The 16,520-nt window shown below is 44.9% G+C and overlaps 1 protein-coding gene across 5 annotated transcripts in view; it reads right to left on the bottom strand.

Moving 5' to 3' along the window:
* Window positions 1-10,705, bottom strand: part of BACH2 (BACH transcriptional regulator 2) — a 188,123-nt gene extending 177,418 nt beyond the window's left edge. For 3 of the 5 annotated variants that reach the window (XM_077174756.1, XM_077174759.1, XM_054630335.2), the window contains exon 1: window positions 10,081-10,705. The gene's annotated coding sequence lies outside the window, so the exon portion shown is untranslated. The remainder of the gene's footprint in view (window positions 1-10,080) is intronic. The other 2 variants (XM_077174757.1, XM_077174758.1) reach the window with 2 other exon arrangements.
* Window positions 10,706-16,520: the final 5,815 nt, after the last annotated feature.

Genomic DNA, 16,520 nt, shown 5'->3' with positions numbered 1-16,520 from the left:
CCCACTGCTATAGAAAGACTTCATAGCTGGAAGTTCTATACAGAAAACACTTAACAGAGCAATATTTTTTTCTCTACCAAAATTCATGATGAAAAGCACCAGAAATATTTGTAGCAGGCAGCTAATAACAATTACTACTTTCCTTGCAAGCTATTTTCACTAAATTAGCCTTGATAGCATCACAATTTGTTGAGGTAGGAAACAATAGAAATTAACAAGCCATGGCAACTGGGGAGGGAAAAAGAACTATGCAGGCAGTATTTACCCCTTGAAAGTAGTACTTGGGAAGAAAAACAAGAAGCGTTACACTGGCTAAATAACATGTGGGTTTCTTGTACTTGTGCACTGCATTTGCATCCCTGTGTTTTGCTTTAGTAACTGGGGCTAGACAAAACAACTGGACTGTAGCTGTACAACTGCATGTCGGACCTTTACTTTGATCTTACAAAATGGTAAATTTTTTTAGAGAAAGTTTAGAGATGCTCTGAATGATACTCACAGCTTTTTAAGCTTGGAATGTGCTGGTTGGTGCATTAAGCATTACTCACTTTCTGAACAAAGTGGAAAGTTAACACAAATTGGCAGATGACTAACTGTCCAAGAAAGAGATTACTGAATGAATCACTGACTCTACTTTTAGTCTAATAATAAGACAAATGAAGAGGACCAAGAAGGGGAAAAAGACAAACAAAAAAATTTCCTTGCAAAGTGTTTAAATTTGCATTGCCCATGAATTTCCAGCTATGACAAACTATGCATACATTTCATAATTTACCAGGAGTTTTACATTGGGGTTAGCTTACTGACATGACCCATGATTATTTCACAGCCTCACTTAATTTGGATTTCTGTAAGAACTCTGCTCCACACTTTCCCTTGGTATACATTTAATAAGTTACAGGAACAAATTAAGGGATTGGAAATTAAGTTAAATTGTTGAGTTGAGTCACAAGCACTTGGCAGGGTAAAGAACACACAAAAGTACCTCAGGCACAGCAGATACCTGAAGCTGACCTGAAGCAGAATTCAGGTTTCCCAGCTCAAGAGGAAGACTTAACCAAAAGGTTCCATTTTCATTTTTGCTACCCAGGGTCTGGTAAAAAGTTTGCCTAACGCACAACCAGCATTCAGCTTTGCAGAAAATCATCCCAGGGTGCTGCTCAAGAACACAGGAAAGGGGTAGCAGTGCCATCCCCTCCCAAACAAGAGCCACCAGCTCCAGCAGCCTGGTGGGGTGAAGCTACAGACAGCAAATCTAGGAGATCTGGGTTTGCCCCTCAGCAACTGCACACCCACTGCTCCTCCTTGACTTTCCCATATTAGCCCTGCTGCTCTTTGGACCTGTGGTTGTACTCATCAAACTGCCTAGGAAAATTAGCCAGGGTTAAGAAAATGGTAAACTGATGTGTACTAGATCGAAAAGCTGAATCAGCTCAGCAAAGCACAGCAAACAGATGGCCAAGCAGGACCTCATGCTCCCACCAGTGGCACAAGGCACTACCAGCTCTCAATTTCACCCTCTCAGTTTGAAGGATGACATTAGACTCCCTCCCTCACCTGAGTAAATTCAAGTCACTCGGGTCATCTGTTGAACCTGTTACTCAACATTGCTCACCATCATCCCCAGAGTGATAAAAGGTTGTGAGAAGACCTAAGGGTTTAGGAATGCAGCCACATCATTCAAAAAATTCTCCATAGTCACCAAGTCTGCTCATCCCTTTCAATGTAAAATTCTCAAGAGCTCATCGCATCTGGGAGATCGGTGACATGACCTGGTTGCATGAGGCCAGAAGCCAGAATCAGGTAGGAATTAGAACAGTTGTTCCAGAATCACAGCATAGTTTGGGTTGGAAGGACTTTCTGGATCATCTAGTTCCAAACCCCCTGTCATGGGTAGGGATGCCTTCCAGTGGACCAGGTTGCTCCAAGTTCCATCCAACTTGGCCTTGAACACTTCCAGGTTTGGGGCATCCACAACTTCTCTGGGCAACCTGTTCCAGTACCTCACCATCCTCACAGTAAAAATTTCTTTCCAACATCTAATTTAAACCTACCCTCTTTCAGTTATTTGAATATTTGCAGGAGATAGTACTTCTGCATTTTGTTAACACTGAAGACCCATTTGATTGAGTTCTGCTTTCCTCTAACTATTTTTTCAATTGTTTGTTGCACATACAAGTGGAAAAGAAATATCCCTAACCTCTCATGGCCTGGGAAGCAAGTTCCTACTGCCAAGCTACAGGTTAGGCTAGGCACAGGCTGCTACTGGTTTTCTGCAGAGCCACCACATCGCCAGAGCAAGACAAGAACAACCTTCAGGAGATGGGGCATGATGCAGTGACTGTGAGTGCACTTTGGAGACCAGATGTCCCATGGCCAGCTCTAAGCCTTTTAACAAGTTTTGGTTTAATCTGATGCATTATCCAAGTTCTTGACAGAATCCACAGCAAACGTAACATGCACAAAACTAACCCTACACATAGACCGAGTAATTTTCTGCCAATTTAGTTCTCAGGGTTGGCCCACTTGGGATGAGACAGATGCCAGGGCAAGCAAAGGCAAGGAGAGGAGATGCCAAGCAGAATCACTGCCCCAAATTTGGCAGCAACACTATTACCTGCCCTTCACAGGTCCAGCCCTCAGTGATTTTGGACACAAATCCCATTTCAGAGTCAAGAGCTCAAAACATCAGTGAGATCTAGACCCGTTATTCATCTGCCACGGTCCAACCTTCATGGCACTTCTGATGGCAGGATTTTCTAAGGACATGCCAAACTCAGAGTGCTGAACTTGTGTTCTCTTGAACTCTGAATGACCACTGACACCTTATTCTGCAGACTTTACCGATTATTCTTCTGTGAACTTCAGTAAGAATTGTCCCTAAATAAATCCCTTAAGTTGGAATGTGGCCTTTTATGCTATATCCATCTGAAAATAATAAAACCTGCCTTATTGTTGCCATGTAACGAACAACTGGATTCCCACATGTTGCAAAGTTTTATTCCCACAGGCTTCTGTACCTCTATTTTTAGTGCACTTCTCCCAGTAAGAGGCTACAAGACAAAGATTCTACATCAGAGTCTGGTTACACAAAAAACTGACAAATACATCCAAGGTATTTCAGTGCAACCAAAACCAACTACATTAATATATATAAATATTTAGTGGTAAAAGATGTCCGCTGACAATGTGGAAGCTGGGTTAAGTCTAGATTTTCTGAGTGGATTTTGTTAAAAACACACTCTGCTTTTAAAATAGAATAAGAAGAAACAAAGAATCATCATATCCTTATAAGGATTAACTTACTAGTATAAATATTGCAACAACAGAGAAAGTAAACATGGAGGCTTCATAAATGTGGGAATTTTCACTCCAATGGGAAGGAAATACTAGCTCTGCCTCATGCATAGCCTTTAAACCTTGTAACAACACAGGCAACTTGAAAAGAGATAGCAACACTAAATATTAATGCAGCAGATCAGGAGACACTGATTGGACTACAATTCAAAGTACAACACCTTGAAAAAAAATAATTAAAATTTTATACACTGTAACAACATGAAGGGCATGCTCTGCTTACATGAAAACAAAACAACCTCACAACCTACAAGTAACACTTTCAAACAAAAAGCTGAATGTGCTAGAGGTTACTCCACTGCATTGAACAAAGCGCAGAATCTTTACAAAAAGGTAAACAGCTAAAAGGATTTGAAAACTATTACTTTTTAAGAGAGAGAGAAAAATAAAATAATTGAACAGATCACTTTCTGATTTGCACTTTTCTCAGTATCACTTTCAGTACTGGAAGATGCGTGCTTCCTTCCAGGTACTGACAGACACATCCTACAGTTGTCATTTATGTTTCAACTCCTATTTTCTGTTTATCTTCCTCTCCACATCCTCTGACCCCCAACTGAAACAGCAATACAGGTCACTCAGCAGTCTTACTGTGCCTCTCCTCACCAGACTGGAAAAGAGGTAGAGAACAACAGCTCAGCAAGGAGAGGTAGTGTGCCAAGCCTTCCCCCAGTGACACAAATACGTTATATTTTCCAGATGCGCATCTCTGAAATCGAGGCTAAGCATCGGCAGTACTCTACAGTCAAATGCAAATCATTGAAAGAAGCCAGGAGAGGGGAAGACTTTTGCACTGCAAACAGTGGTGTAAGTAGGTTTTCTTTGGAGGGTACAAGATCTTTCACTCCTGCATAGCAAATCACTAAATCGCCCATAAGTTAAAAAAAATAAAAATCTCAAAGTAATATTTTCCAACCTTTCACTAAGAGTAGGAGCGAAAACCACACGTTTTAAAGGTCTTCCACAGTTTTATTATTAGAAGTAGAAACCCTGATACTGATGAGTCATTTGTATTGGCAGAAACCAAGAACACCCATTTTCTTCATGTGTTATAAAGCTCTCAGTGTGGTTTTCTATTAATTACTGGTCAAAGTAGCTGACTAAAAACAAAACAAGTGATATGAACTCACCTTGTTTTTAAACCCTGCTCTATAGCAGCTGATTTTCTTTATCACACTTTCAAAGACCGCTTATTTTCACCCCATTCCACAACAAGAAGAAGAAAAATACACAAAAGACAACTACAAATCTAAACTCCCTCACAGTAAATCCAGAACTGCAGATGGCTAATTCACTCCACTTCTGCAAAGGCTTTTGTGATCAGCTAAGAAAGAAAGAAGAAAGGAGGGAAGAAAAAAAACCCAAAAACCACAACAAGAAGATCAGTTAAAAATCATCAGTCAGCAGCAGCTATCATTTTAGAATCCTTATGAGTAATCAGAATAGAGTCTGTAAATAAAGAAGCAGTTGTACAAGAGCGTGAGCAGATGAAGGAATCCTTTCATGCTAGCAGCCAGTGATATTGCCACACAGGAGGTAAAAACAAGACTAAGAAACAGCAAAATTTTGAAAATTAAAGACAGCTAAAACCAGGTTTTTTTAAAGTTTAATCATAATTCCTTGCTGGCTTTAAAGAAGATTTATGCCATAAAAAGGGGTGGAGGGTAGGATACTCCACAGGAGAGCTTGCATTTGGAAAGGAAAAACACAATTCATAGGCTAGACTTGCATACCCAAATTTGAAACTATGCACAAACCCAAACCCTATGTAAACCTAAAAAACCCCAACACCAAAAAAACACCTAAACCCCAGAGGTTGAGCTTGCAGATCAGCAGCATCAGAATGCACTTGGGGCGCAACCTCTGCAGCGGCACAATGAACTTCCACTTTACCCTCCGCACCTAGAGGAATGGCAGCCTGGCAAAGTGACAGCGTGTTTTGATGTTGCTGGGGAAGAAAACCACAGCAAAGCAGTGACCGGAGAACCGAAAATAACCTTTGAACAGCGGCTCGGCACTGCCGGTCTCTCTGCCCGCGCCTCCCATTGTGGACAGTTTATAGCCAGGGTAGCTCCAAGCTGCACCAGACACGTGAGTCAGCAAGAGCGGCTCGTAGGAAACTGCTGACATGTTCAATTGCACTCGCACACACACCGAACACACCTACCCGCTAAATAAAAAACAGCCTGCATGCAAGTCGGGCTGAAGGAACACCTCCACACCTACAGTTCCTGTTTTCCTAGTTCAGGTTAAAATTTTAAAGCGATCACTCAAGAAAGAAGAAAAAAAAAAAAAAAAGGAAAAAAAAGTACTCAGTGAATGTCAGCTATAATAAGTAGCTGTGATTAAGTCTCAAGGGTCATTTTGTTTATTTAAGCTGCTTTTCCTCTTTTCAAAAAACAAAATTGCTGCTCCACAGCCCAGAAGCCCTGCGTGGTGACAGGCAGCAAACAGTTCCTGTTTTTCTTAGTGGGGAGACTCCTTTTGAACCTGTGCACCAAACCCCATCTACCCATCACAGCCCGGCTGATTTGTTTTCAACATTCAGGAGAAGAAAAGAAAAAAAAAAGCTTCAAGCTTCTGTTTCAATTCTTACTAGGGATAAACTGGAAATTCCCTTGCTTTTTGTTCCTAATAGCTTTTCAAACATCTTGTTCAGCTGAGATAGCAGAGACAGTTGTACGCAAATGATAGGTCTCAGGAATAAATCTGGGAGGATCTGACCATTTTAGGTCACCTTTCAAACTAAAAAGAAGGAAAAGGCATAGCTCAGGTCCCCGTGTCCCTTGCCCCTGCAGCCACCACCTGCACCACCTCCTCCTTCTCCGTCTCCTTTGAGGCACTGAATCCGAAATGTCCCGGCTGGCTCTGGGGCAGGCTTGCACCAGCAAGTGTAAACAGCAAAGGGGGAGCAGACACAGAAGCCAGCGAGGGCTCAGGGGGTACACCACTGGGGAGCTGCAGCTCAGCCCCCACTGTATTAGGAGCTTTCACAGACAGTTTTTTTCAAGCTAAACAGGGACACATCTATTGATCTGCCGAGATGCCAGTGCAGCACAGGTGGTGTTCTTCAGATTGTTGCTGCGGCTCCTTCTGCATGAAGATCAATACCATCGAGCAGAGGAGTCTTCTGAGCCCAGTTTTTGACAGATCAAAGTTCTGCCACACATGTAAACTTTTAGCATAAGGGCTTTCCCCAACTTATTCCCTCGTTCCTTTTCTTTTGCCTGTTCTGAACATGTGGTTGCTCTTTGATCATTAGTTCTAGTAACTCAGAAGATGCAAGTCCATCACTGGTCATAGAGGCAGCATTTGTATACATTCCTCTGCTTGCCTGCTTTAAAATTGTAATTCATAGTCTAAGAGTGGCATAGTAGGCAGTGCTCTTTTCAATCCACTACAAAGACGTTTCTGCCTATCTAAAAAGCAAGATGAACACATTGCAACTCAGCTGGCTATATTCATACATTCTACATCTTCTTGATGCAAGCTTCAAATAAATGTGTAATATTCAGACAGCTGCCAAGGTTAGTATCTTTTGGCTGAATTTAAAGGAATGATGACCGTTTTTTGTAACAACCTGAATGAGTACTTTGAGCACTATTCCGGAAATCCTGCAGGAGTTACTGGGAGTAGAACTCCACTGCCCATTCATCTATGACAACAAAATCATTTGGGCACCTGCTCAAATATCAGTCAAGCACTGCAGTATCAGAACAACACTCTTTACACATTCTCTTAAAGCATTCTGTAGTCAGCAGGAACACTGAAAGCCGCAGGAGTAACCCAGAGAAAGCATGAAGTTTAAACCTGAATTTTCTTCAGCACATCAATGGAATAATGAGTGTATTTTCCCTAACAGCTCAACTCAGAAAACCCTTATATACAAGCATCACACCCAAAATGAACTGAGCTGGAAATTCAGACCCAGAGGTGAAAGAAGCATGCATGCCTTCAAATTTAAGTCAGACCTGCTCAACACTGCAGGTACATTCTTAGAGTAAACTAAGAAACCATTCACAAAGTATTCCTTTGAGTAAAAAGGCATACTCATTTTGATTTGAATGTATAAACCATGTTCATAGCACCTAGATTAAAACCACAAGAGACACTGTTCATGTCACACAATAAATATTATTCAATTTTACCAAGTTTACTACATAAAAATGCCATTACTACTGAAAAGATTACTTTGCATATGTTAATGCTACACATCTCATTTTTCAGCTCAGTGCCATAAACCTCTCTTTGCTATGGTCTGAGAAGTCTCTTTATCTGTGCATATGTGAAGCCCTACCCAAAAAGAATGTCACAGGCACACAATGACAAAAGATCTATTTCTATTCTTAAAAAAAAAAAAAAAACACTGATTTTTTTTTACACTACACCTTTAGAGAAAACCTAAAAGAAAATAACTGGCAATCACACTGCAGCCTCATTAAGAAAAAAATGGCACATCAGACTGAAAAATCAAGCAAGAAAAGTTTTAAAATAAGCAAAGGGAAGCAACTTCTGTCACATATTCCACACTACACATCATCTACACAGGGTTTTATTTTCAGCTCTCTTTGTCTTTTACTGTGCACTTGCAGAAAGAGATATGTAAGATTGCTATATATTATGGAGACTTTACTATTTCAATGAGTATCTGAAGACTTCTCCAATGTCGAAGATTTACCAAAATCTCCTCATAAACTCCGGTTTTAGTCCTAACTCCCCTTCCTGCCCAACACCAAAGAGCAAACAGCCAATGTTTTCTTGCTGTAAAATGAATGACTGAAAGCCAGGAGGAAAAGAGAGGAAGGCATCCCACCTACATCACCAGAGCAATCTGCCAGCATGCACATTACCACCAACAGATGCTCCAGATGTGCCTCTGGGTCAGAAAAAGACTAGGAGTACCTGTCGTGGAAGTGTTTCCCAGAGTGAGATACCTGAGCATAAACAATTCTGTTGATTAACAGATCTGTCAGCATGTGCATTAGTCATCTATTCACTGCCTGCATCTTCCCCATCTACTCTCCACAATGGTAAAAGTTTAAAAAAATTCTAGCTGTTCAACCTCAAGTCTCATAGTGGAGTTGCCCAGCATTGCACGCTCTGCTCCTCTAGAGCATTTCTGCAAGAGATCCCTAAATATCTTGAGAGCCATCCTATCTCCAGAATCACTGGGGATCTTTCTTGCCCACTTGGCAGCTGTGTACTGGCGTACATCTGTTTGAGCGGCTCGCCCGGCCGTACAGAGGAAACTAACAAGACAACTAGACCTATGATCCTGATTTTTCAGTTCTCTACTTTTCCAATTAGTCACGGCTTCCTTCCATTCCTTGTAGAGCACCTTCAGAGCAGCCTTTGAAGCTGAAGGGTCAAATGTGAAAAGCAATGCTGAAAACTCAGGTTCAGTACACGGCAGGGAAGTACAACGCCGATCCATTTTGCTGCACAGCTGCCCAGATCCCAGTGACAGGGGGCAGGCGGGTGGACACAAAAGGCAACAAGGCTTTTAAAAGAGCAAGCCCACATGCGAGGTGGAATTTTATTTCTATTTGTCAGAGGTAAAGCTCCTAGAACAGTGGTTTAAAGCTGTTGTCTATGGGGCTGTAGCAGCAAAAGCCTAACACACCACCTCATCATTTTAGTCTACCCATCTCATCTCAGCAATTATCTCAAATTTCAGTATTTACATACCTGAAAAAGTCAATTTACCCAAGCATCATCACCCTCCCCAAACCTCAGAGCATTCCACCAGCTACAGCAGAATCTCAGACAATTCCCAGCTCAAAGAAAAAAAAAAGAAAGCAACAAAAATCCAACTTGTTTTCAGCTCGAGGCTCAGAAGAAAAAAATTAAAATATGCACAAGTTTAGCGACAGTTCCAAAGTCTCTGAAAACAGGCTTTCATCACGAAAACACTGACACGGCTTCAACAAGAGCAAACAGGAACGCTGTAATTTCCCAATCTTTCCAACATCTTAAGGAGTATTTCTAATCAGATGTCGTCCCTGCCTCACGTTTATCAGTAAAGACCGAAACCCGGGGTTTACTCCGGAGCTTCAATAACAAGGGCACAATGATCTCACGGCAACTGAAGCGATTTCAGCAAGACACCCGCTGCATGACCAAAATAGCCCGCTCCACAAAAGGAGAGGCACGGTTTCACACTTAGCCTCTTTCATGACAGCCAGCGTCTCCGCGGCGCGCTGCTGCCGTGCCCGCACGCCGCGCCTTAGCGATCCCCGGGACTCCTGTTACCGGAGTTCGCATCGCTCCCCGAACCCGCGGCACCGGGGGCGGCGGGGGACGCGCTGCCCGGGAGGCTGCAGGTGCCCGCGGCGGCGGAGGGGCTGCCCGGGGCTCCCGCCCGGGCGCGGCAGCGCGGAGGGGAGCGGCAGAGCGCGCACGGACGGACGGACGGACGGACACACGCGCGCCCGGGCGCCCGCCGCGCACTCCCCGTTACGCAACGCGCGTATTTCCCACATTAAGGAATAAGCGCTGAGCGCGCCTGCACAGCCCGCGGAGCTCCGGGGGCGGGGGTGCAGCCCCCCGCCTGACCCCGCGCAACAGCTGCTGCGCCGGGGAGGAGGAGGAGGAGGAGGAGGAGAAGGAGGGGAGAAGCCACGCTGCCCCCCCGCACGGCCGGCCTCCCCCCAAACTTCGCCCCCCTGCCGCCCGCTCCCCTTCCCCGGCGGGGCTGCCGAGCCGCAGAACAGGCGCACTCACCTCGCCTCCGCGCAACTTTCGGGGGTCGCCCCTGTCGCTGCAGCCTGGGCGGGAGGTGGGGGAGGCAGTGGGGCGGGGTGGAGCGGGCCCGGGGCTGGGGGGGCTGTTACGGCTGAGGAGGTTTGGGGAAGGGGGAGGTTGCTCTTGTTGTTGCTGCTGCTGTTGTTTCGGAAATTCTTATTAGTATTTCTCTGCGGTCAGAAACCTGCACCCTCCCCCCCCCAAATGAAAAAAAAAAAACCCGACCCAGACGATCATCACATGGCGATTGCTTTGAACCAGCTGTTTCCAGAGCCAAAGTCTTGCGGAGAAAAATAAAGGGGGAAGGGAGGGAAGGAGGGGAGGGTTGGCAGGGGGGCCGGAGGAGGAGAGAAAGCCGCAGCGGAGGGAGGGCGGGTGGAGAGAGGGCGGGCGGCGGGGGGGGGGGGGGGGGGGGCGGGGAGGGGGAGCAGCACCGCGGCGGCTGTGTCGCTGCCGGAGCGGCACCCGGGGCCGGCGGCGGTGGCAGCCCGGCCGGTGGAGGCGGAGGAGAGAAGGCGGCGCTGCTGTGCTGCTGCTGCCGCGGCCGCTGCTGCTGCCCGGCTCTGCCGCCCGCCGCCGCCTCCCGCGCCCCGGCCCAGCGCCGCCCCCGCCCCTCAATCGCTACATTGTTGACATTCGCAGGCTGACGTCACCCTCCCCGCCCCGCCGCGCGCTCCATTCACAACAACGCTACGCCAACGGCGCAGCGCCCGCCGCCGCGCCTACGCCCGCCGCGGCCCCTACGCACGGGGAGCGGCGTACGGCCGCTCCGAGAATAGCCGCGGCGCTCCGCCCGCCCCGCCCCTCCGCCAGCGGCCAGCGCATGCGCGGCACGGGCTCGCTCCCTCCCGCGGCAGTGTGTGTGTGTGTATGTGTGTGCGCGTGTGCGCGCGCGCGAGGAGGGGGGCGCGTGCGTGCGTGCGTGCCGCCAGACCCCGCGCCGGGGCTCGCGCCGGCGGCCGCGGGGGGCTCTGGGAGCCGTAGTCCGCCGCGAGGGGCCGCCATGGCGGCGGGGGGCCGGAGGGGGCCCCGTTACGGCGGCTGTGGCGGTGCGGAGGCACTGGGCAGGATGCGACGGGCAGGGCAAAGAGCACCCACCCCGGTCAGCCCTGGCTGCCAGCGGGGCCGGCTCGGTGTCGATGCCTGCGTTATTTTGCGCGCTCCGCCCCCCGGAGAAACCTCATCCTACTTATAGTGGCGACCGCAAGCGCCCAGCAGTCATGAGTCAGCCGTGCCCAGCATCGCACGGGGAGGTGAGCGCTCCGGGACTGAAAACAAAAACACAACCCCGAGAAGTGCTCCTGACACGGGAACGCTGGTTGTTCTTGTGTTCTTCGCCTCCCCTCGTGTGTGTGTGTGTGTGTGTGTGTGTGTGTGTGTGTGTGTGTGTGTGTGAAGCGCCCGAATCCGAGCCCCTTCCCCAGCCCGAGGCTTGGCGCCATGGCTCCTTTTGCCAAGTGGAGAGCTGTGATTCCTGCAAATTATCCCGGTGCCGGCAGCCAGTGCTTCTGAGCGAGACCCCAAATGTCAATGGGCATGAAATGCAGTTGGGAGAACCGGCAAATGAATAAGCCGCATTCTGCAAGCCCGAGTTACTCAGCCGGGCTCGGACGGAAAAACATAAAGATGAAAGACAGCTGATAAAAAGGAAAGTTGGGGAATAAATGATTCACAATAGGGGCCGTGAGTGAGATTATCTCTGGAGACATCTCTAATTAAAGGGCGTTGGATAACTAGAGGGTTACATTTTCCTGGGTCAGTGATCTTGAAAAAGAAATTGCAGTTGCAGTAAATGTCAATAAAGAATGATGGTGACCTACTGCTAACAAAAGCACGTTCAGTAATTAACATGTGCATGTTTGTTATTTTTTCTGCGTTTGTCAGTTTTCGTTGTACATTTTCATCCTCTGTTTCTCCCTTTCACTACAGCCAGATGATATACTGCGTTTTCTGTATCTTTTAGAGAGGAGCCATTCCTGTGAAGTTTTCTCAATGATGTCTTCTGAAATTGCATCAGCTACCTGCATTTTCAAAGTCTGCTAAACTCCAGAAAACTATGTTGTCAACCTAGATTCAACTCTTTGTATGTCAGGGCAAGCATATAGTCACTTTTCAAAAATGTGATTCTCCCAGTTTGCATTTTGCACTATTGTCCACTTGTGTAAAGTGGAAAGCCTTCAGTTCCTCACAGCATTTTTGCCCCTACTTTTCCTAGCTACATGTAGCTGCAGAATAGCACCTCATTGGAGATTTTGACTCATAAACTTCACTTTCCCTTTCCAAGTAATGCTCATATGAAGCCTTGCTCACCAGTGCCATTTAGGTTCTGCAGACATATATGGTGCACAAAAAGTCCCACAGGATGTAAGGAGACTCATCATGTTTATACACCAGCAGTGCTGAGTCTTCGTGTTGCCTTGTTTTTCCCTGAGACACAAAAATAATTTTGTATTGGCATGAGAGATAAAAATACTATAATGAGAAGGACAGAGAGATAAAAATAAGCCATGCAGCAGTTGTAATGCTTTAGTTAGCATGCTACATGCCTGTTTTGCCCCTGCATTCAGAGTGCACCTATTCTGTTATTTACAGCACACTGCAGGAGATACAGCTCCAGGTAGTCAACGCCATCCAAACTGGAAACAAAGCACGCCGTGTACGCTCTGCCCATAGCACAGTAATTGCCATTTATCTTACTGGCTGATATTTTAGAATGAATGCTACCATTTGGCTAAAAGGAGGAGTAATGTGAGAATGTCCCTTCTGGGTTTTGTTGTTCAATCTATGCTGTGATAAAATATGCAGTGGCTTCAGTGTGAATCAGGTCATGCTTGTGCAGGACAGAGATATCAGCAGAGAGTGAAAGAAGGTAGAGCTAAGCAGGGGCTCTGCACAGAGGCTTTTTGAAAACTCACCAAGGAGCTCTATGCAGCTTTTGGTACCCAAATGCTATTAATAATTTTGTGATCAGCTCATAATTCAAGGCAGAGTTCACATTCCCATAAGTCACTCAGATCATGATTTTGTTATGGCTGTTGTATCTCCATATAACAGTAGAAAACTGAGGAAAAGCTGACAGTTGTTTTCCAAATACAGAAGGAATATTATACTAACCAAATGAAGCCTACAGTTTAAAAATGCTATTTTTATATCACATATTTTACATTTTAATGCCTTGGCTTTCCAATTCATTCCCAAACTGCTTATATTCCAGCAACAAATCTGGTCTGATACTGTTTCCATTGCAATCAACTATCTTCATGCCTAAATTTTTGTATATGTAACTATTTCTGGACCATTTTTCTTGCAGTGCAGCCAAACATATATTCCAGACAAATATGAGTTATTTGAAGAGGCGTCATGTAATGTGTCTCAAAACAATACCCAATTTGTCAAGCAATAACAACAAAATAAGGTAAGAATCAATGTGAAGAGGTACAATTTAGAAGTTGACCCAAGAATACTTTAAGGGATAACCTGCCATGAATGCTGCAACTCATCCTTCAGAAAAGGCTGCATCCACACCTTCAACAACATGTGTTGGCTCAGAGCTATGGACAAATTTCCTGGTTGCATGTTACCTTTACTAACATATTAATTAGGTGGTTTCTCCACACTGCCATGACTTCATCTCTTTCAGGAGGACTGCCTGGTTGAGCTTATGGCACTTGACCTACTTTTCAGTGGTTCCTTTTTGGATAACACAAAACTTTCCAGAGTAGCTGAATTATGAATGTATATTTCAATCATATTTCATATGTAAATTTAGAAGATTTTAAAGTGAATCCAATATTGTAAAACATGTCCCAACATCCCTTTCTGAGATCTCATTTGCATATCAATCTTGTAACTTGAATAGTCTTAATAGTGCCACTTGTTGGAGAGCTCTGTGTATTGCAAGGTATTTCAGTCACATATTTATAAAAACAAATGGCTTTTTCCTAGTGAGAGGCAATTCCTAATTTAAAGTGCTATGGAAAGACAAGTACTGCAGTCGGCTTCAACCACGCTGACTCAAAGACTATGAATGAGCAACACGTTAGCGGGTCTTATGCAATTTGATCTTTACAATGGTAATGAAGGAGTGAAAAGGGAAAAATAAGGACAAATTTTGCAAGTTTTAATTCAGGAAGTTGTCATTTCCTTCCGAAGCACATTTTGCCCTGCAGCATTTGGGTTGAAAAATGACAGTTTTCCTGGGTAAGCCCTGGTCCTGTGCTGAGATCTAAGTCATTATTGGTAATTATGCACATATTCTCCTGGGTTATGCAGGTAGATTTAATGACATTGCATCATTTTCTTCGTAGTGATTAAGAAATTCACAGTTGATTATTGATTATACTAAAGGCACCACATGTCTTTTCACAAGCAGGTCCTAACACACCCTAGGTGCATTACATTTCCTGGAGCCCTGACAGTACTATCAGCACACCCTGAGTCAGTGGCAGTGACAGCTACGAAGGAGACATTGTCATGGTGTGCCATATCAAAGATCCACAGTGTAGCGTCTCCAGAGCGTGGCTTGACATCACATCAAAAGCTCCACAAAAGAGCATTTGTCATGCACAGAGCTTCAGATCCCTGGCATGGCATTTTGAGGATCTGGTGAGATACAATATTGGAAATATATTGAAGTATCAGCGTTGTTGCTGGGACTAAAGTTACAGTGTCAGGAAGCAAGGTAGGAAACCACGGCAGGCACTGACCTTTAAAAAAAATTGATGCAGGTAACATAATAAAAAAGGAATATAAGGAGCTCTTTGTATGTCAAGAAACAGAAGGCCAGGAATCACTAAGGTTTACACATTATTTCCAAAAAGTATTTTGTCGTCACTAAGTGGATTCACTGTTTTTATCTTTTTCAAAAAGAAAAAAAAAAAAAAAAAGAGATGTAAACTGTTCACATCGCCTGCTTGCTGGGGTCACCCAACTTAGGTTTGACATAGGTTAATTTGGCAAAAGTAGTTGCAACACCTATGCTAGACAGGTAGGATGAATGAGCTAAAAATTATTCTTTCCAATGGTTTTGCAGGAGATGAGAATTTGTTAGCCCCAAAGCAAACTCAGCCCTAGCAGGCTGCCGGTGCTTTGAAGTTCAGTTGTGTGAAAAGCAGCACAAATACAGCCCCCGGCAAGTCCTGGAGATGGCAAGCCAGGTTAGGCTTTGTCCTTCCTCATTTTGTTTTAAGTCAGTGCCATCTTCTGAGAATTTCCTCAACTCTTCTACTGCATTTAGCTTTTTTTTACTTAGTGTGCTCATTATTATTTACAAATTGTGAGTTACATTTTAGAATTTGCATTTAGAATGGTATTTGAAAATAAAACATAAAGCTTCTTTTTTAAAGAGTTCTGAAGGTCAACTATGTCAAATTCCATGATTTCACAGGTCAGGATGATCCCAGAGTCTGTTTCTAAAAGCAAGGACATCTGAAATTACTTATTTAAATCTCGGTTCACATGTTCTCCTATCACGAAGAATCAACACAGTCAAATGGTTTGAGGGCAGTTGTGGGCAAAACCTTGTTTTAGCTCAGCTTGTAATCCATCTTTTCAACAACACTTGGCCTTTAGAGTTATTGTATTAGGAGTATAGAAATCTGGGAGAAATTAAGCCCCCTTGCTTTCCAACTAGCCCTGAGATCAGAGGGGGTGGGTTGGGCTGAGCTTAATTTCTGTTTACAACCAATTTGACACTGTAAGTCCACTTTCATTCATTAAGATCCCAGATGCACAAATAGTCTGGGTTACACTGTAGGTCTGGTCTCCTTCACAATCACAGATTCACAAGTAGTGCAGTGTGCAATTCAGCACCGTCGGTCTGGTCACGTTCAGTAGGAACTTTCACAAACACAGATTTACAAATAGTGCTGTTTATTGGACCAACATCTTATAGATTCTCCCTAGATTGCTGGTGATACGTTCACTAGACCTGCAAAATACTAGCAGGTAGCACTATGTAAAAGTGTTTCTGGGTATGCTCCAATGCAGTCAGAGGCCTAAATCTTACCAAAATGTGTCACTGGCTTTGGGGAAGAGAGAGGAGCAAGCCCATTGACTTGTCTGCAATGTGAGAGATTTACAATGCCAGCTTCCTCTCTGGGGGAGAAGTGGAGGCAGTCAAATATTCTATTACTGCTGTCATAAGTGGGGAAGGGGGGCAACCACTTCACTCTGTAAATGGACAGTTACAGAGAGAGTACAAAGACTCTGGGTCTTGTGTGAGGCCAGCACAGAACCATGGCACCTTGCCACACTCCCTCTCCCACCTGGCTAATTGGTAAGGGTCATTCATCCTCCTGATAACTTATTGCCCCATCAGCAGACCATCATGTCCATGGTAATTCCATCACCACTATCTCATGGAAATCCTTTCACCATATCAGTTATGGCATAGCTCATGGCTGTAGGCCTCATTCCTA

This window comes from Agelaius phoeniceus, chromosome 3 (assembly GCF_051311805.1).
Source record: "Agelaius phoeniceus isolate bAgePho1 chromosome 3, bAgePho1.hap1, whole genome shotgun sequence".
In the NCBI taxonomy this organism is placed as follows: domain Eukaryota; kingdom Metazoa; phylum Chordata; class Aves; order Passeriformes; family Icteridae; genus Agelaius; species Agelaius phoeniceus.
This window is presented reverse-complemented; position numbering and strand designations above follow the sequence as displayed.